The 21,978-nt window shown below is 35.5% G+C and overlaps 1 pseudogene; it reads right to left on the reverse strand.

Moving 5' to 3' along the window:
• Positions 1-814: 814 nt before the first annotated feature.
• On the reverse strand, positions 815-1,015 carry LOC141459031 (U4 spliceosomal RNA; annotated as a pseudogene).
• Positions 1,016-21,978: the final 20,963 nt, after the last annotated feature.

The following is a 21,978-nucleotide window of genomic DNA, read 5'->3' on the forward strand; positions in this document are numbered from 1 at the left end:
AAGGCACGGGATTGCTGTATAATCTATGTTAAAGTTAGTTTGAAAAGTAATTTTATTGGGTACCTGTTATAAATAAAACGAGCGCCAGATAATAATCTGAACTGTAGGCTATATTATCTGGTAAACACCTACGTGAAAGCTTGTTAGAAACTGTGTCTAGCTCACCAACATATCGATTACTCTCGATATAATATTTTATTATACTAACCACTTTTAAATAGTTAGTATATTTCCTCGCCTGTCTTCCCTCTGGTAAGTCGACCTTTTTCTTTTCATTTTTTTTTTTTTACGTGGGCCGCCGTTTTTGTTTTTTTATATTATTGCATTATGTTCACGTACATACACTTTTATTGAGGTACTTTATATTTTAATGTTATTGCTACACCTTTTTTATTTTTTTTTATCGATATTAATTCTGCAAATCGGGCGATTAAAGTTATCTTTATTAGGCGACCAGCGATTTAATCGTTTAAATAAAGTAGACATATATTTACAGATTAAATCTTTTATTCAAATTACAACTAATACAACTGATTGTAAAATTGTATATTTAAATTTAATAGAAACATTAGAAGTTATTTAAATTTGTAGAAAGTTCTTGAGTGGTCTACTTAGATAAAAAAAAAAATGGCGCAATAAATGTTTTGGATTCAAAAAAAGGTTTTGGTTTTTTGATAGATTGTCTAGACTGAATATATTTATTGGGTAAATATGATACGGGAGAGCAAAAAGATTTACTCATAGTTTTGAGACTAGGTTGCTCTCCTATTTTGACTTCACGTGGGAGCGAAGTTACAAGGTAAACAAAGTTAGGGTAAAAAAATAATTACAAAAGATTCCTAGCCTTACTCGTATTTCTACGAGTATGTCTCATTTGAAGCTTACACCGTAACCCAATCTTCTACTTTGCTATTAAAAGGTGTGTTATTAAGTGGCAAGGTAAAAGTTTTCAACTAGCAATAATCGCACCTCAGGAGACCTTCATTGGTTACGATATTGTCACAAGCACAAGGAGACCTACGAAGCTAATTTCTATTGTGGTACTAGGTTCGATTCCCAGTCTTAGGTCTTGGATTTTATTTAATGGTTAATGAAAGAAATTTACAGTAAAGTATTATTGCTAGTCGCCTCCGTCTACGACACCTAATTGGTAGTTGGACGTTAAGCCCTGCCTGAAAAAATAGGCGATTACTTTACTACTTACTTACTTACTTAAGTGGCAAGGTTATTTCTAAGGAGGTCTGCTTAACAGTGAAGCAATGGATTTGGAAATAAGTGAAGGAACAGAACTAAATCTGGAGAGGTTTGGTGAAGAGGAAAGTGAAGTAGTTCAAAAACCACCGGATTCACAAGAAGTTGTGGATGCAGTGGCTAATTAAAAACAACAACAACAACAACAGAGCTGCAGGTGCAGTAGAAGTCCTGGTAGAACTACTGAAGTGAGACGAAAGTTTTAGGTAGGCTACTCGAAGTCTGCTTGAATAAGGTAATGTAATAAAATGAAGTGCAAGAACTACCTTGAGATTTCTGTCCTGGACATAGCGTACAAGGTATTAGCCATTTTGCTGTTGGTCGTCTGCAAATGTGAATCAGCCAAGAGGTAGCAGGAAACCAATCAGGATTTAGAGAAGATACATTTTCCATGGGCTCAATTTTCTGCAATAGGATTATTTTGGAAAAGCGCTATGAATATATTGTGCCTCCAAAACATTTATTCTTTGATTTAAAGCTAATCAATAGGTTGGACCGAGAAAAACTGCTTTGATAGGTGTATCGCTTGTTGAAAAACAAAATAAATAATTCGTTTAAAAAGGCTTCACGTTCACTACCTCAACAAGCTGTACGAAGTCAGTAGGTTCTACACCGAACATTTCCCAACTTCGAAAGACTTGATACTTCAATTTAGCACTGCAGAAGGTAGTGTGGATGATTCGTACCAACCTTGGTGGCACGTGGCTTATGCTGTGTATAAAGATGAACTGTAACCGGTATTCTTAGGAATATGCCGAAGAAAACAGCTAACTTAGAAACTTGCTGACAATGAAGTCGCTGAAGCAGTATCTCCAGGAAAACAGAAATTTGAAGTGTTAAAACACTCTCTGTACTTTACGATTATCATCCCAGATAGAAATGAAGTCAATATACGCAAAAAAGTTCGTATGTTGGCCAGTAATAAATAGTTGTTACAGAAAGCTTTGCGCTTCAACCAAGTTAGGATTGTATAAAAACATTAAAAACAGTTGTGATCTACGAATAGCGAACTCGAACTCGTGAAGATGAACGTCTCTTAGAGGTCCTGAAGAAAATATTTAGCCCAGGAAAAGATATGAAGTAATATGTAGGTAAAAACCAAGAATTAAAAAGAGTCATACGTTTAACAGGACCTAGTAGGAGTGGTGAAACTTAGGAGGTTGTGGTCATTGGGTCACTTGGAAAGAATGAAGCAAGATGATACCGCAGAGTTTTATACAGGTCATCTGGATAGAGGAAGGCTGCTAATGCACTTACATATGGTGACGGGTGACATGAAAGACAGAGAGAGGAACGAAGGAACGTAGTTGTTGGACTGCGGCTCTCCTTGACATGAAAGAAGAAGCAAAAGATTATTGTTATGCAACAAGAACCCAAATGTGAGAAAGCATAATATGCAGTCATGCTAGAAAGCACGATTTTGTTCAACTTATACTTCTGACTATACTTCATAAACATGAAGTCAAACTAGACCGATACTAACCCTCCAATTTTTGCTTTTGGCAGCTTTGAATAACACATTTACATTTAAACTACATATTGTTATTACAATTACCAATTTCTTTCACATGACAAAAGAGACCAGACTTAAACAGCAAACTTTGAAAACCTCCCGTCTATAAATTAAATAATAAAAATATATTTTTCAAGCTTACATAGGAATGAATGAAAATATATTTATTATTCTGGGAATATTGTCCCCTAAGAATAGATACATGTACAGTTTTGTAGGCCCTATTGGTTTGACATGTATTTTAGATATTTATGTTATATACAAAAAATAGGCAAGTATTTACAAAAATAAGAATTAAAATTAAGGAAATATAATCCATTCAATTATTATTTCGGAGGAAGCTGAGTAGAAAGGAGATAATTGAACAGAAGGGATTTAAAGATGGAAAGGGTAGGAACATGGCGGACAGATGATGGCAAGGAGTTCCAGAGAGAGGTAGCGCGAATTAAGAAAGATTTGTCAAAGGATGAAGTACGGTGTGAGGGAATATAGAGATCGGCGGAACGAGATCTAGTACGAGGGTCGTTTGAGAAGTCCATGCAAAGTCAGAGAGATAGCACTACTGGCGCGTATCGAGGTTATGTTTAGTTAGTAGTAGTGATGGGCAGAACGAGTCCGTCTTTGGACTCGTTGGATTTGAATCAGTTCCAGGGTTGGAATCGATTCCAACAACTCGTTCACCGATTCCGGTCTCTGTACTTACCCTATGCATTAGTAACATTGTAAAAAATATCATTAAATGTTAGCTTTCCCAGTTAATAACAAAACTATATTTCTTTAACACACATTGAGTACTATCCCTAATTTCCAATTGCACTGATAAATATAAAATTAACAACGTAACACAAAAATTAACATAAAAATAGACTAGTCAATTATAAAAATTAAAGCAATGCTGTTTAGTCATTATCTAGCTTGACCACTGGAAGACTGGAGTTAATGTGCTTCAAGAGGATCCAAGATAGAGAAACGGAAATGGGTAGGAAATTATTCCCATAAAAAAAAATCTAACCCTTCAAGCAAAATGATAATTACTCATAAATAAAGAAATATTTATTTACTAGGACTTGTATATCAAGCTTTAAAAATATTATCTCATTATCTTACGAAAAGAAAAAGCTGTGTGCTTAATCTTTAACATAGCGCTGGACACTCTTATTCTTATCTTCATTGGGTAAGTTTAACCGTGTACATGACCGTGAGACAGTCAAAGTAACACTGAGCCAAAATTTAGTATTACCTAATTGGTTTACTTACTGCAGTATCCCTCCCACTCTATCACCAATTTCACAAACATTCATCGATTGGAAATAATTTTTAGTTAAATATTCGTTTTATTTGAATACAAAAAACATTATAACGCTTTCTTAAGATGATTTTAATTTTTAAAATTTGTTTTTGTCCATTACTCTTATAAAATACGAAGAATTTCAAATAAAATATAATATACAAACACAATGATCTAGTGTGCAGGTGGAGTCAGTCCTCGTTACCATAGCAATGGAACCGTTAAACAACTCCGGTTCCAGCTCCAGCAATTTCTATTGGCTAGATTCAGTGAACGAAAAAATGGAACGAGTCCGGTTTCAAAAGGATTTAAATCACTCCGGATTCGACTCCACCAACTCCAGTGGATTTAACCAATGAAAATGCTAGAGCTGGGCCGGAGTCGTTTAACGGTTCCGTTGTCATGGTAACTACGACTGACTCCACCTGCACACTAGATCATTCTGTGTTTGTATATTATATTTTATTTGAAATTCTTCGTATTTTATAAGAGTAATGGACAAAAACAAATTTTAAAAATTCAAATCATCTTAAGAAAGCGTTATAATGTTTTTTGTATTCCAATGAAACGAATATTTAACTAAAAAATATTTTTAATCGATGAATGTTTGTGAAATAGGTGATAGAGTGGGAGGGATACTACACTAAGTAAACCAGTTAGGTAATACTAAATTTTGGCCCAGTTTTACTTTGACCGTCTAGCTGACATGTACACGTTCAAACTTACGCCAATGAAGATGAGAGTAAGTGTCCAGCGCTAAGTTTAAGATTAAGCACACAGCTTTTTCTTTTTGTAAAACAATAAGATAATATTTTAAAAGCTTGATATTCAATTCTTAGTAAATAAATATTATGAGTAATTATAATTTTGAAGGGTTAGAATTTTTATGGAATAATTTCCTACCCATTTCCGTTTCTCTACCTTGAATACTCTTGAAGTAAGTTAACTCCAGTCTTCTAGTGGTCAAGCTAGATAATGACAAAACTGCATTGCTTTAATTTATATTTGACTAGCCTATTTTTGTGTTAATATTTGTATTACGTTGTTAATTTTATATTTATCAGAGCAATTGGAAATTAGGGATAGTACTCAATGTGTGTTAAAGAAATATAGTTTTGTTATTAACTGGGAAAGCTAACATTTAATGATATAATAATATAATAAATTGCGTGACATTTGTTCTTATGTTTAATCGTTCCAAACCTTCTGCTGCCTCATTTTCATTTTTATTTGCCTAAATTTTTTGGGGCGGGGCGGAATCACTTTTTTTTAAAATAGGGATTTGAATCAACTCGTTCCACCATCGGACTCGTTCCAATGGAACGAGTCCGCTCAAATAGCCCATCACTAGTTAGTAGCATCTCTTGGAAGAACACACACCAAGTTTCAGCCAGATCGGTCTATTACTTTGTGTTTGGCATTCGTTTGAATCGAGGAAGTCGAGTGATTTTCAAAAAATGGACGAAAAAGAATTTCGTGTGTTGATTAAACACTACTTTATGAAAGGCAAAACGCCTCAGGAGACTAAAGAGAAGCTTGATAAACATTATGGTGACTCTGCACCTTCGATTAGAACAGTTTATAAGTGGTTTCAAAATTTTCGGAGTGGCCATATGGGCACAAGTGACGCTGAACGTTCTGGACGCCCTGTTGAGGTTACTACTCCAGAAATCATTGATAAAATCCATGATATGGTGATGGATGACAGAAGAGTGAAGGTGCGTGAGATTGCTAGTGCTGTGGGCATCTCGAATGAACGGGTACATAATATTTTGCATCAACATTTGGACATGACAAAGCTATCCGCAAGATGGGTGCCGCGATTGCTCGCGCTTGACCAAAAACGAAATCGTGTGGTGTTGCAAGGACGGTTTGCAGCTGTTCCAGAAGAATCCGCAGGACTTTAAGCGTCGTTTCGTCACTGTGGATGAAACATGGATACATCACTACACTCCTGAGACCAAAGAACAATCTAAACAATGGGTTACCAAGGGGGAATCTGCGCCAAAAAAGGCGAAGACCGTTCCTTCGGCCGGAAAGATTATGGCGACTGTCTTTTGGGATTCGCAAGGAATAATCCTCATCGACTATCTAGAAAAGGGTAAAACTATTACAGGTGCATATTATTCATCGTTATTGGACCGTTTGAAAACCGAGCTGCAAGAAAAACGCCCACGATTGGCCCACAAAAAAGTCCTTTTCCATCACGACAACGCACCAGCTCACACCTCAGCAGTTGTGGTCGCAAAATTAATGGAAATAGGGTTCCAACTCGTTTCACATCCCCCCTATTCTCCAGACTTGGCTCCCTCGGACTACTATTTGTTCCCCAATATGAAGAAATGGCTGGCGGGAAAAAGATTTTATTCAAACGAGGAGGTGATTGCAGAAACGAATGGCTATTTTTCAGACTTGGACAAATCCTATTATTCGGAAGGGATCAACAAACTAGAGCAGCGTTGGACGAAGTGTATAAGCCTAAAAGGAGACTATGTTGAAAAATAAAAAAGGTTTACCCTAAAAAATTAAGTAGTTTTTATTTTTGCACGGACTTTTCAAACGACCCTCGTATTACGAGAATGGATCGAGGATTTGAAATTGAAGAGTTGAAAAATATAAGATGGTCTTTGAGATTGGATAACTTGGAAAAGGAATGAAGCCGAAAAAATACTGGCAACGGTAGACAGGATAAAACCACTTCAACTCATCGTAGTAGTGCGAAATGCTAGTACCTCTGGGAATGCTGAAGCTTAGCTTCGATATCACCAGAAAGACCAGCCATACACTGAGCAACCATAGTCTAAATGGAGAAAAATAATAGATGAAACTAGAATTTGCTGGGTCTTAATTGGTGACGCAAACTATTAAACTGCTTCAGGATGTGGATGGAGCGGCGAGAGATTTAGGAAACATGGTTTTTCCAGGATAGGTTTTTGGCCAAAAGTGATACCGAGGTTCTTCACAGAGGAACAACATTTTATTGGGATGTTATATGGGAAAAAATTAGGAAGAGGAGCCAATGATTTAAAAGGAGTTATGTGTTCAAGATTGCAAACATATTGTCAAAGTGGAGTTTTAATCTTGAAATATATTGTACACATTATTTCACAACTTTTAAAACGTTTAAACTATACGTTAAATATAATTTGTATTAATAGGATTATAAATAAAAATGTTAAAATGTACCTGGAAGGAAAATGAATTCAAAAAATAAATAAAATAAAAGGAAATTCAACTCTTAAGTTAGGAATTAGAAGATATAATAAAAATAAAGGAATAAAATGCGATAATAAAATCCAATGATATTTTGTTTGTATAAAAGTTAAGATTAAAAGGGGAACAGTTAAAAGTTGTGGCGGCGTAGAACAGAGGAAATTATATTGTCGAGTGGAGTGCAGCAGTCTCGCCGAGGTGCAGGGCGAGGTGGAGTACTTCTGGTAAGAAGTCGGAGTCGGTGACAGGAGATGTGTTTATTCAAATGAGATAGCATAAACGGTCGTCACTCTTTTTGATCTGTGTGTGTTTCGATGTAACCTCTCTTCTTTGTCCCTCCTTCGGTCGTCCTCTAACTTCTTAGCTATACACACAGAGCCCATCTTAAGTGTAGTCAAGTGAATTACAAACCATATTACCTCCTACACCGATCTAACCGGACTCTGAGAGAATTTTGTAGAGTATTGGCTCCATTAGTCCCACACTATCAACATCCACTGTGTCTCTTCTCTCTATCTCCATCCTTAACCGGGTGTTTGGGGTCCGATATATGGTAATGAGCATGTCTTCTGACCATGTGGTCGCGTGTTACAGAACTTCTTGCACGGCTGACATAAACATGCAGACCGCCTTGATCGCTGACAAACCACCAAACCACCGTACACTCAGTAAATATATTTGTGAAGCGCAGTTACCGTTAGCTTTTTGTTTATTTATATATTTGCATCTCACTTCAAAACTCTATTATTTAATATGGACTGCTTGCGATATTATTATTATTATTATTATTATTGTTATTTATTATTGTTATTTATTTATTATTGTTATTTATTTATTATTGTTATTTATTTATTATTGTTATTTATTTATTATTGTTATTTATTTATTATTGTTATTTATTTATTATTGTTATTTATTTATTATTGTTATTTATTTATTATTGTTATTTATTTATTATTGTTATTTATTTATTATTGTTATTTATTTATTATTGTTATTTATTTATTATTGTTATTTATTTATTATTGTTATTTATTTATTATTGTTATTTATTTATTATTGTTATTTATTTATTATTGTTATTTATTTATTATTGTTATTTATTTATTATTGTTATTTATTTATTATTGTTATTTATTTATTATTGTTATTGCCTTTCAAATTTCTACAAGAACATTCTTCAAACAGTAACTTAACAAATTACTCACCACATTCCTTAGGTTTTTCCAGCCCTACTGTTTTCACCCCTTCCTCACCACTATATAAACCCGCTTTTCCATGAATCCTTAACAGTTATGATGATGTAGCTAAACGTTAAACCCCACAAATTTTTCGCTGTAAGTTTTTCCAAATTTTTTTATTTTTATTTATTTCTAGATAATTTCAAAAAATCGTTAAAAATTTGTGTATAATTTTTATGTTACTCAATCTATATCTATATTAGTGTAATATTTCTTTTGTACAGACCCTGAAGATGGTAATAGATTTACCCGAAACGTCTGGTGAGATAAAACAAAATTTGTGTTTGAATTTATTGATTGACCGCACCTCAATATTCCCCAAAATCATTAGTTTTTAATATAAAAATATTAGATAACATAATTCGGAGCAGAAAAAAAGGCTTAAGATAGAAGCATGAGAAGAAGTAGTATCGTAATTCTACTCGCCACGAAATTACATTTCTCAAAAGATGACAAAGTACAAACTAGATTACTGCGAACATTTAAACTGTTCATCAATAAGATCCATTTGCATGAAAAGACTAGCATACTATTTATAAATGCTTAACCAATAAATAACAACTTATGCACGCTGCATACTATATACATTACCATATAATAAGTATATTACACCGGACATGGTTTATGTTTGCAACGGAGATTTAGAATGCATTTATGCTGTTGATTTATCTACGCTCAACACGGGCGCTTCATAATACAAGTGGCACACTTCCGGGCAAACGTAACGGCCGTTAGGCTTGTTTGCCAGCAACAATGTCCGTTTTGTGGCCATCGGTGTTCTCTTTGGGCTTGGCAATGGTTACCCTAACTTATATATACATATAGTTGAAATAAACAGGAAATTAGAGTGCAGGAATATGGAAGTGCTGTTTGTCCGTACGTGCTAGTTGTCTAACTGTATAGCATACCTTTGAATATTTGTGAAATGTGAGAGAACATTATACTAACGCACAATGATCATTTTATGTAAAATGGAAACGTTCGACTGTGCATGAACGAAAAATGTTATTTATAACTACTGTACTGTGGCTATTGCATGTGCAGTGAACGAAGCCTAGACCAAGGGCTGTTCATAGGATGGATTCACGCGCCGGATTTAATTTCATGTACGCCCAATAAATAATAATAATGACGGATACAAAGAAGCTGGAAATATCTAACGTAAAAATAGAAAAAACTTTAATATCTTCTATGTACATCTTACATGATAAGAAATTGTCCAGAGATTAAATTGTCCAAGGTTAGTTGTTTGGAAGAATTAGTTGAGACATTGTTAACGCTGTTGGAATCATAATTTGACCATTATTAGGGAGTATACTTGGCCCCGATCTCTACACAGTATATACATCAGACATACCTGTATAACCCTCTACACTACTCTGCACATATGCTGACGACACAGCCATACTAGCCACAAGTTACAGACACACTTACATAAAATAGAATCCTGGGCAAAGAAGTGGATGAATAAAATGAACCCACAGAAATGCCAGCATGCCACGTTTACTCTCCGGCGGGGCTCCTGTCCACCTGTCCTCTTCAACTGCAATCCTCTTCCTTGTACAGATCTGGTGCGCTACCTTGGGCTCTACATAGACAAACGACTCATGTGAAACCCACACACTAGACTTAAAAGACAAGCAATGACGAAACGTGCGAAACTGCTTTACAGACTTCTTGGACGACGCTCTAAATTGCCCATTGAACTCAAAGTTTAATATACAGCGCTATCCTCAAACCTGTGTGAACTTACGGACTAGAGCTGTGGGGTTCAGCCAAACCTACAAACATTTCAATCAAAACTCCTCCGACAGATAGCTGACGCTCCTTTCTACGTGACTAACCTCACTCTTCACAACGATCTCAACATCCCCTTCGTACAACCAACTAGCCAAAACTAAATATCAAAAATTCCATACTACTCTCTCCACTTGCTCCAATCCTCTAGTACAGTCTCTCGCCTCCTCTGATATTCCTAACAATACGCGCCGATTGAATCGCCAGTGGCCCCGCAACTTCCTCGCAGTCTGAAGGCCTAAAAAGCATATCCTGTAGAGCAGTGATTCTCAACCACTGTGCCGCGGCACTTTTGTGTGCCGCGAAAGTTTTGAAGTGTGCCGCCACCAAATTTTAGAAATGCATACAATAAAAATTATATATTAATAATTAATAGTAGAAGACGTTGTGAAAGTAGCATTATCATTTATACGACCAAAACTATAAACTGTAATTAACAAAAAAAACATCAAGCTCAAATTTCTCATTAAAAGTATTCTTATTATTAACTTGTAATCAATCCTTAATAAACATATACTGTTGTTTTTGTAGTACTGAAACTGAACATAAACTATTTTACACAGTGTATTATGGGATAAGTAAAATACTTTTAAACTTATCTTATTGCTGGTGTACCGCCAAATTTTTGAAATTGTTAAAAGTGTGCCGCGACAAAAAAAAGGTTGAGAATCACTGCTGTAGAGAGTGCTACCGCTGGGCAATTTCTTTCCTCCTGCCTTTCACGCATCCATTTATACTTCATTCTCCCTATTTACTTATTGTATATTATATTATACAGATTACAAATTACGAAATAATTTTTTTAAAAAAAATAGACCATTAAGAGATATTTAGCCTTCATTTTTTGTAACAATCTTTATTAGAGCAACGCTACCCCATTTCCGTAAGCTTGCATTCTGGCTGGGAAAACAATGCAAGACCTGAGTAATTCTTAAGTAATTCTGCAACAAACACAGACCCAGCTGTGCAAACTTCACACGCGTAAACAAAAAATGGAACATGTTGCATGTTCTTTACGTCTTTAAAGTATTCTTTTAAGAGTTTAATAATTTACGAATTTGTTAAAGTATTAGAATCACTAATTCATCAAGACTTCGATGTTTTTCTCGTTTATTTGGGCTACAATCAGCACTTTGGCGCTATAAATAACAAGGATAACAGTGAAAGGTAGAAGTAAACGAGTGGAGATGTTACTCAGCGATTATATCCCAAAACGCTGAACTATTTTAGTCAGCCACTCTCTTCACTAGAGTGGAGATCTCGAGGCCACTGTTCTTTAAGACGTCTTGTTGATTAGACAGGTTGAGTTCTAGCGGAAAGATTTTGAGCTAGAGGATTTGCTTTTGTCTGCAGGTTGAAGTGGGGTTTCATGTTTTGGTAATTTGAGTGATTAGAGAAATGTTAAAATCAGTATGTATAGTCCTAGAGGTTTAAAATGGAGCGTTTACTACAGATGGAAGTATTTTAGATTGTAGAGTTGGAATTCATTGGAGATTGGTGCGTTTGGTTGAACTCCACAGCTCTATTCCATACGCCCAGATTTTAAAAAAGAGAAGTATAAATTAGTATGAATATATTATATATTGGTTTCGTGACCGTAAATGATTAAATTAAGGATTCAAAATTGGCGAGGAATCGATCAAATAAAAACAACTCGTCTTTTTACCAACGTTTCGACAGATATATTCTTCAGGGAGTGGCTATGTGGGTTGGTTGAGTTACAGAAAACTGTAACAATATACTTGTCAAAAAGTAGGCAAAAAAAGGCGAGTTGTTGTTTTTATTTGACCGATTCCTTGCCAATTTTGAATCCTTAATTGTATAAATTAGTCTTTTATTGTCTAGAGAGAGTTTTGATCTATCTTCTAAGTCTTTTATGTAGTCGATAGCGTCTGTTTAGTACTGTTCGTCTACAATATTTATTTAACAATAATTATTACTTTACAATTGATTTTGTAAACTTGCATTCGACCTCTTGCTGTAAAAATGAACTTGTAGAAGTAAGGTCTATAGGATCTTTATTTCAGTTCAACCAAACGCACCAATCTCCACAGAGTTCAAGTTCTACAACCTAAAATAGTTCGATCCACAGTAAACGCACCTTTTTATGGATATAACCGGACCATACATATAGATTTTAATATTTCTTTCAGTACCCAAGTAGCCAAAACACGATATAGGAAACTCCACTTCAACCGAAAGACACAAGCAACTCCTCTAGCTCAAAATCTTTCCCCTAGAACTTGTTCCAGACAATTCAACAAGGACGGCGGCCTCGTGATCTTCTCTGTAGTGAAGAGAGTAAATTATTGTCTAATAATTTGGTGGGTTACCAATGAGTAACTTCTCTAATCGTAACTTCTACTTGTTCACTGTTAAAATAGTTACTTATGCGCCAATGCGGTGATTGTAGCACAAATAAACGAGAAAAAACAAACTACAGTGGTACCTCGGTTCTCGACCACAATTCGTTCCGCAAGTGCGGTCGAGAACCTAAACAATTTATCCCATAAGAAATAATGTAAACTATGTAGTTTATTTCGTTTCTAAGCCCCAGAAATATGCCGTTTTTCTGGCCTAATTTTAATATTTTACGTAAAAACATAAAATGTATTTCATACGTGTATTTGGTAATTATTTCTTTCTTGAGTTCAATAGTTCTTCAATGCAGCTTTTCTCTTGCCTGTATCTTTACTATCACTGCTGGCTTTCTTTGGTCCCATGTCTAAGAGTTAAAATAAGTGTAATGTAAAGGTAAACACTAAGCGTGAATCTTCCTCCGATCGCAGATTGAATCGTATTGATGCTGCAGGTATTTGAGTTCCAAATGTTTGTTCGGATTTCAGGACAATATTTTCTCGAATTTCTCGGTCGAATACCGATTTGTTCGAAAGTCAAGTCGTTCGAAAACCGAGGTACCACTATATTATTATTTTTTCTGACAAATCAAAAGTAGCTGAACGTGTGATTCGAACTAGTGATCTCCCACTTACAAAACCATGCTTCATAACACTTAGTCAACAGCGACACCCAAGTGGAGTCATTAATTAACAGGAATTATTTGTAATGCAATTTAGATTTTTTTCGAGTTGGTCGAGGATCTGACCCGACGCAACAACTCCCAGTCTGGAGGAACTGGTGAACTGAGTTTGAGGTTCCCTTCCTCTAGACCAGGGGTGGGCAACCTTTTTCTGTAAAGGGCCACATTAGGTTTATTACCGAGGGCCGCAAAAGTTTATTGGTTTTATCACCGAGGGCCGCAGTATTTTTGCTTTTATTTATTTATAATACAGATTATTAATTTATTATAATGCAATTTATTAATAAATCAACATACAAACGGCTTTAGTGACTTCTATGAAATTGCTTCATATCTTCCTTCATCATTTTCCTATTAAAACTTAAAAAGCCATTCGAAATAAAAATAATTCGATCGCATTCAGAGTAAAACATAAACTGTTGCACCATAAAATAAATAACTAGAGAAGAAGCGAAAATCCGTAGCTTCGACGGCGAGAACACGCTATCTGGTGTCAAAGTAGCTAACTAAAAGTCACGTGATACTAATTGTAACGCTGAGACAGTAATTGTACTAGCGAAAATTACCAAATTATAATAACATCAAATTTGACATATTTTATGATTTAACTTTTTATTATTTGCCGTTAAGTGTCGAGGGCCGTAGGAAAATGTTAGAGGGGCCGCAAGTTGCCCACCCCTGCTCTAGGCAAGTTGCGTTCACCACAGCTCCGAGCGTTGCCCAGGGTGCACCACGAGGAGATGGCCCACTTTATTCCTATATACGAGGTGTGTTCAAAAAGTAACGGGAATTTTTAAATTTCGCGGGTTTGGAGAGTCTGATTGTAAAATTTTTTTTTTTATTATGTTGGTACACATGCCCCTGAAGTACGATAAAATTTTCAGTAATATTCATTGTTTACTTCTTAAGTGGCAGCCGTTAAGGTTAGACGTGTTTTTCGAGCTTGGCGATTTTTGTTTGTTAAAAAAAATGGATCAAAGAATTTGTATTAAATTTTACGTAAAAAATGAAATAAAGTGTAATAAAGTGTGTGAAATGTTAATAAAGGCATATGGTGAGTCTGCTATGAGTAAAACAAGGATTTACGAGTGGTATAAGCGTTTCCAAGATGGCCGCGAAAACGTTGAAGATGACGAACGACCTGGACGTCCAAGCACATCAACAACCGATGAAAACGTGAAAAAAGAGAAAGAAATGGTTATGAACGATCGCCGAATCACAATCAGAGAAGTCGCTGATGATGTTGCCATATCAATTGGCTCATGCCATGAAATTTTTTCGGATGTTTTGGGTATGAAACGTGTGGCAGCAAAATTTGTTCCAAAATTGTTGAATTTTGAACAAAAACAGCGGAGAATGGAAGTTGCTCAAGAGTCACTCAATGAAGTCGACAACGATGCGGATCTACTGAAACGTGTTATAACAGGTGACGAAACATGGGTTTACGGATATGATGTCGAAACTAAGGCTCAATCGTCCCAGTGGAGGCATTCTGGATCGCCAAGACCGAAAAAGGCTCGACAAGTGCGGTCGAATGTGAAGGTTATGCTCACTGTGTTCTTCGATTTTAATGGCGTAGTGCATCATGAATTCTTGCCACAAGGTCAAACAATCAATAAGGAGTACTACCTACAAGTTCAACGCCGTTTGCGTGAAGCAATCCGAAAAAAACGCCCGGATTTGTGGCAAAACAATTCATGGATTTTGCACCACGATAATGCACCTGCTCACACTTCATTGCTTGTTCGTGAATTTTTGGCCAAAAACAAAACTTTAACGATGCCCCAGCCTCCATGTTCGCCAGACATGGCTCCATGTGACTTTTTTCTATTTCCAAACATAAAGAGAACATTAAAAGGCCGTCGTTTTACAAGCATAGATGACATTAAAAGCGAAGAGCTGAAAGCTATCACAAAGATCGAGTTTCAGAAGTGTTTCGAGGATTGGAAAAAGCGCTGGCACAAGTGTATTGTATGCGAAGGGGACTACTTTGAAGGCGACAATATTAATGTAGATGAATAAATAAATATTTTTTCAAAAAACGAAAATTCCCGTTACTTTTTGAACACACCTCGTAATTTTAGCAATTCTTTAAGAGTAAGTTTTGGGTATTCTTCCAAATTTTTTGTACTTCTGATGATTTGGGATTTCAACAACTGGTACAGCTTTGTCAATGTAACTGCAACAATTACATTACGGGTAGATATAACTCAATATTGAACAATTCAAAACAAAATATTTAGAACATTTATTGCGCTTCATGGAGCACTTCTGTACAACTCTTCATTAGATCGTCCCTGATATTACCTCTAACCGCCCCTGACCCCTAAAAACCGTTCAGGCTATATTTCTTTTTTACGAGGATGTCTGGCCTCCCTGGGTATAGAAACGGGCTGGGTTTTAGTGGTTATAGAATAGTAAGCGACAGAAGGGATGGGAGCACAGCGGGGTTTATGGGTACGAATAATCCGAGAACGGTATATCACTCTGGTGGTAGCCGGGGCTACTGTATGGGGAAGCTTGCCCCCAGTAGCTGGGGAACTGTGGTCCTGCATGAACGATCTGTACTTCTCTTTGCCTCATTCTCCTTTTTTCATCCCCCCCAATTCCGGCCCAAACATTGCTCTACCCTTCCGCTGGCCCCGGTCGTGTAGAGCACATGGAAATTTTATGATCTCCAAAAAAGGTTTGATGGTGTATACCAACCATCCTAACCCACCACTTCACCACTTTCACCCACACAGGATGATGCAAACACACACATTGGCGGTGTTTGAGAGTGTACGATAGCCGTGGGTTTTCCTGGGGAGCCGAGAGAGCGGAGTATTGAGAAAGCATAGACATTTCGACGTGTGTTCCGTTCTAATATTATTTATGTGAACACCAATGTTCAAGGAAAATCGCTCTGAATTTCCCGTTCTGATAACAGTTGATTTGGTGGAACAGAGTTACAGCCTTTTGGGAGATAAATGATACTACGTCATTCATTTCCAACGGACAATTTATTTGGTGCTTTATTATTTATTAATGTCGGATAGGTGGTTTTGATCCGCATGATGAATAATGTGTTTGAATTTAGCCATCATCGCTTGCATCTTTTGATCGGGCCTCTTTGGATGTGCAGTAATTCTTTACTGTTTCCTGCACAGACTGGGAGTTTTAAATCCTTGGTTCTGCTGGTTTTGGAAATTTTCCTACCATATCCTAGGTCAGCGGTTTCGAAACTTTCTGTGCCATTGCTTTATTCATAATAGACTGTTGCACTCTATTAACAGTTTGTAAATGGTACTCTTACACTGGTGGCCCTGTTCCTAGATGCTTCTTACAGCTCACTTTCCGGTGATGAGACAGTGTTGTCTGTAATGAGAGAACACTGTACGGAGGCCAGCAATGCATTCTAAAAAGCTCCGGGCGCCAATAACCTCAGATGTTGATGTGCTTTAAATCATTATATAAAATTAATAAAAAAATGAAAGCGTTGTAGACACTATCGCTACCTCCCTCGAGCGAAAGCAGTATTGCCCGAGTGTTTTCCTTGACGTCGCTCAGGCGTTCGGCAGGGTGCGGCACGAGGGACTTCTGTTTAAGCTGAGGGAGATTCTTCCTCATACTACCTCACCCTCAAATCCTACCTAAAAGATCGATATTTCAGAGTCAACTGTGGAGCAACAGACTCTGATATCCATGTAGCCAGGAGCTGGTGTTCCTCAGAGCAGTGTCCTAGGTCCTCTTCTTTACTCCTTATGCACAGCAGAGATAACTTAACATCTAAATACCATTATTTCTCCTTTGCTGACAATACTGCAATCTTATCTCCTAATTCCGATCCTCTTATCGCTACACGAGCTCTACAAACACACATCAACTACTTACAGGACTGGCTTTTCAAATGGCGAATCAAAACTAACGTTACGAAATCAAAATTTATAGTATTTACTCTCAGACGGAAAATCCTACCTCCCATCATCTTGAACCAAACTCCTATACCAACTGTGGACAAAGTACGCTACCTTGGACTGCACCTAGACAAACGGTTGACATGGAATCCCTATACTAGGTTCAAAAAGACAAGAAACTAACCAATGCTACAAACTTCCTTTCATTAAAGATCTTGCTAACACACGTTTTCTCAAATTTCATTTCTCTACAGCAGGTCATCCTAACCCTCTCATAGAACACCTATCTTCTTCCACATTACCAGGTAATCCTCTAAGGACATTGAAGAGAAAATGGCCTCGCGATCTACTCTTATCGTGAGAGCAGTATAGCAAAGCACGTTACTGGAGTGTCACCACTGGGTGCCTTCTCCACTCGTAATTTTCACGTATTTTTTTCATCAAATACCACATTTGCTTGTTGCAACAATCGTTGCAGTTGTAAATTTCAATAAAAGATTTAAAAAAATAAATAAATAGTTGATTCGTGTTATCATTTAGAGAAATTAAATTAGGCTTTCTGGTGATTGCAGCCATTATGAGGGTTTACTACTTAATTTTTGAAAATAATTATATATAGGAATGTGTTATTAAAATTATTTTTTAAATAACTCTACAATCGTTAATAAAAACTCCATCTTGTAGTTAGAGGCAAACTCTCCGGGCCGTCTGCAATCATTCTTTATATCTATATTATATATTTGTGTGTGTAAGTATTGTGTATATGTAATAACAGTGATTACCGTTTTGAATCGGTTAAATTATTCCAAAATTATGAGGTCGACTGGGCAATTAGGGATTACCATGGTTTGCATAATACTCTGCTGCTTGTGGGGAGACCCCTCTAGAGGCTAACCATTGTAATTGAGTATAATCAGAATACTGGAGAGCACGCTTGCCATGGGCGGGAGGAATGGTGTGTTCCCGCTCTCTGGCGCTCATTTCCCGCCCTTTCTCTTCCTATCTTCTCCTTCATACAGACACACATACACACTTTCAAAATAGAACCTTGTTGCTTTCCACAATATATATATATATATATATACATTTACTATAACACTTGTTCACTACCGTTGTTGTGGGGCTAAACAACCCCTTGTTGTGTTGTTGGTTGTTCGTACAAATGTGGGGTTATAGAGGTGTACAAGTTCACTAGTGGCCCAGTTGAATGGGTACTTTTGGGGCAATATTATTGTACCCTTCTCCAAACCACTTCCAATAGTTAATAACACACAATAATACATTAATTACACATTACATACAGTATTACATTCATTTTACTACATCTTTTATGTAATTTCCAATGAAACTTGTAAATTATTTAATTTTTAAATTTAATGTCGCCAACACATTTTTACGATTCTAAATTTTTTTACACATTTAGTGGGATCAGTGATTACTTATGAGTAAGAATCCCGAAAATCTGACAATTTGGAAGAAATGACGCTGAATTGCGGGATATTAAAAGGAAGTAAGTAAAAGTAAAGTAATCGCTCCCACTTACGAAGCCACGCTCTTGACCACTAGTCCAACACCCGCCTCCAAATTCATATTTGGAAATAATTGGCCTCCAGGAAATTTAATGGAGCTCGCGAGCATTAAAACTTTAGATGAGTGAAGAATTAATCGATTATTTGGACTAATTTGAAAGTCGTTTACAAGAAACTAGGTTTACAATTTAATGCCTAAATATGTAAAAGTCTTAACAATTTCTAAATTGGTATTATCATAACTAAATTTCTCGTTTTTCTTTCTTTTTCCTTTTTTTTTAAAAATTATCATTTTTGTTTTATTAATGTTAACTCTAAGCAAATTGAGTAGGCAATACTTTTTTAGTATGAAATTATTTCTCAGAGCTGTATAGAGTGGACAGTGGCACAGGAAGTGCTCTAAACTCTCCTCCTCCATGGTGTTACACATTGTGCATATGTCTTCAGTACTCCATATATATCTATTACTTTTATAATATATATTTATTCTTTTTTCGTTACACATTCTCAGTTGGCTAATTATTGTTAACTTTGTAAAAGGTACATCATTCAACAGTAAATAATTGCTGGTAGCGTTTAAGTCACAGATAATGCTTTGAAATAGCGTGTTATAGGTCGAAGATTGTATTCTATCCCAATCATCCTGCCAAATTTTTTTATTAAATTTTTCTATTAGCTCTTTCCGGGACTCTTTAAGTTTTTGAGGGCATTGTTCCAGCCACACCTGCTCGAATCCTAAATCATAAATGATTTTCTTAAATTGACTGACCCAATTATAATTAACATCATTATTACAAGAAGAATCTACATCCAATAGTACCCGATAACATCGTTTTTCTACTCTGTAACTGGGCATTAACAATAAACTGTACCACCAATCAATGGCTCTTTTAAATACGCTACTACCAAGTTTTAGTACATTACATTCTCTACGCACCATATACCCTGGAGTAGTTAAAAGAAAAAGTTGTTTAAGAAATTTTACTTGTGTTTTCTCTATATGATCAAAATACCTAAGTGACCAAATTTCACTCCCATATAACAGAGTATTTTTTACAATATTATTATATAGAAGCATTTTTGCATCCCAGGGGGTACATTTTATGCTTATCAAAATTTGTCTGACAGCTGCTATCGCAGCCAGACATTTGTTAGAAGCCATTTTTGCTTGCTTGTAAAAAAAGCCCAGAGTTACTAAATTTAATGCCTAAATATGTAAAAGTCTTAACAATTTCTAAATTGGTATTATCATAACTAAATTTCTCGTTTTTCTTTCTTTTTCCTTTTTTTTTGAAAAATTATCATTTTTGTTTTATTAATGTTAACTCTAAGCAAATTGAGTAGGCAATACTTTTTTAGTATGAAATTATCTGAAAATGAAATTTCTTTCTTCTATCTGGGAACTACAGCACATTGAGTGCCCAACCTTTCTCTAAGCTTAAAATCTACAAATTTATTAATGAGATTCTTTTATTTTCAAATATATTGAGATAATTATAAACAATATTGTTTATGCTTTTCCCGAAGAAGATAAAATTCAAATGAATCTATTGATAAATAATTCAAAACCGCTGCCAACATAACGAACAATAAATTACCACTTCCTCTGGATTAATCATGATAAAAAATAAAATAAAAATAAGCGAAAAGAAAGAAAAACGCATATTGCAGCCTTTATGTGTCCCAGAGGGAAAAACTGGGATCGTTAAAACTTTTCCGACAATACTGGTTTTTATTTACCGTCCCCAAGGATTAGCCGGCAACAGCTATATTGTTCCCTTCGGCGATACTGCTCTCTGCATTTACCACATTCATTTGTGTAACTAATACAAATGTAGGGAGCATTTACTAAATAAAAAAAAATGATAACGCGGTTGGTCCATTATTTATGTTTAATGTTAAAATAATACATATTGGTTTGCAAATTGAAGTTTTATTTCAATTAAAGATGAAAACGTACACAAGAAAACCTAACTGTTTTGAAATAAACTGCAGGAGCGTAAAGTAATCCAATTTACCTAGAAATCGATATAGTAAAACTTGAAAGTTTATATAACATTATGAAAGATATAAATTTTCTTATCTTTCATATATCCTTGCGATATCTCATGCATTTTTGCACCTACAAGGTTTATATTTCTCTCAATTGTGGAGATAGTTATTGCCTGCAATTGTGCCAAGTTGCATAGAATTCCGTATGATAGGAACCGAATTATTAAGACTCAAAGTTTAGGTAATATGAAAGATTACTAAATTTTATCTTGCTGTATCTCCAGAACTATTGCATACACAATGTTCATATTTCACTCGATTGTGGAGATAGTTATTGCCTACAATTGTGCTAAATTGCATAGTATTCCGTACGATAGGAAGCGAGATATTAAGACTCAAAGTTTAGGTAATATGAAAGATTACTAAATTTTATCTTGCTGTATCTCCAGAACTATTGCATACACAATGTTCATATTTCACTCGATTGTGGAGATAGTTATTGCCTACAATTGTGCTAAATTGCATAGTATTCCGTACGATAGGAAGCGAGATATTAAGACTCAAAGTTTAGGTAATATGAAAGGTTACTAAATTTTATCTTGCTGTATCTCCAGAACTATTGCATCCACAATGTTCATATTTCACTCGATTGTGGAGATAGTTTTTGCCTACAATTACGCCAAATTTCATAGAATTCGCTGCGGTAGTAATCGATTGCCTTAAGACTTGATGCGCCTTAAATAAACATAAATAAATTAACTACTCAGTTAAAGTAAATTTATAGGAATGATACAATCGCTGATACTAAGTTTTCAATCATTTTAAATAATTTAAGGCAAAAAAATGATGGCAATTGAAAAATATATTCAGTAATGCAATGAGTGGGATTCCTTGTAAATCGGTATTTGAAAAACTCGTTTAATTCGGCTGAACAATATAAAAGAAATGTGCTGAAACGTATCGTCTATTGTAATATCTAGTAAGTACCCTAACTGGAATTATTGTGTAGAAATATTTCACAATAAGTATTACTGATTATTACTAATAAGTATTAGATCTCCACGTGTTTTCTATGTACAAATTCTTAGAGGAATTGAGGTGAAAGTTTCAAAAAAAGAGATCCAGATTCTTTCAGAAAGTGTTAGTTAAGAATTTCTATTTAAGCTCCAGTTTACAGAATAAATTGACTTATAAAAGTTTTAGGTTTCTGCATGTGGC

Source organism: Rhodnius prolixus, unplaced genomic scaffold (genome assembly GCF_049639745.1).
Source record: "Rhodnius prolixus isolate KJV_2025 unplaced genomic scaffold, Rpr scaffold_5, whole genome shotgun sequence".
Taxonomy (NCBI): domain Eukaryota; kingdom Metazoa; phylum Arthropoda; class Insecta; order Hemiptera; family Reduviidae; genus Rhodnius; species Rhodnius prolixus.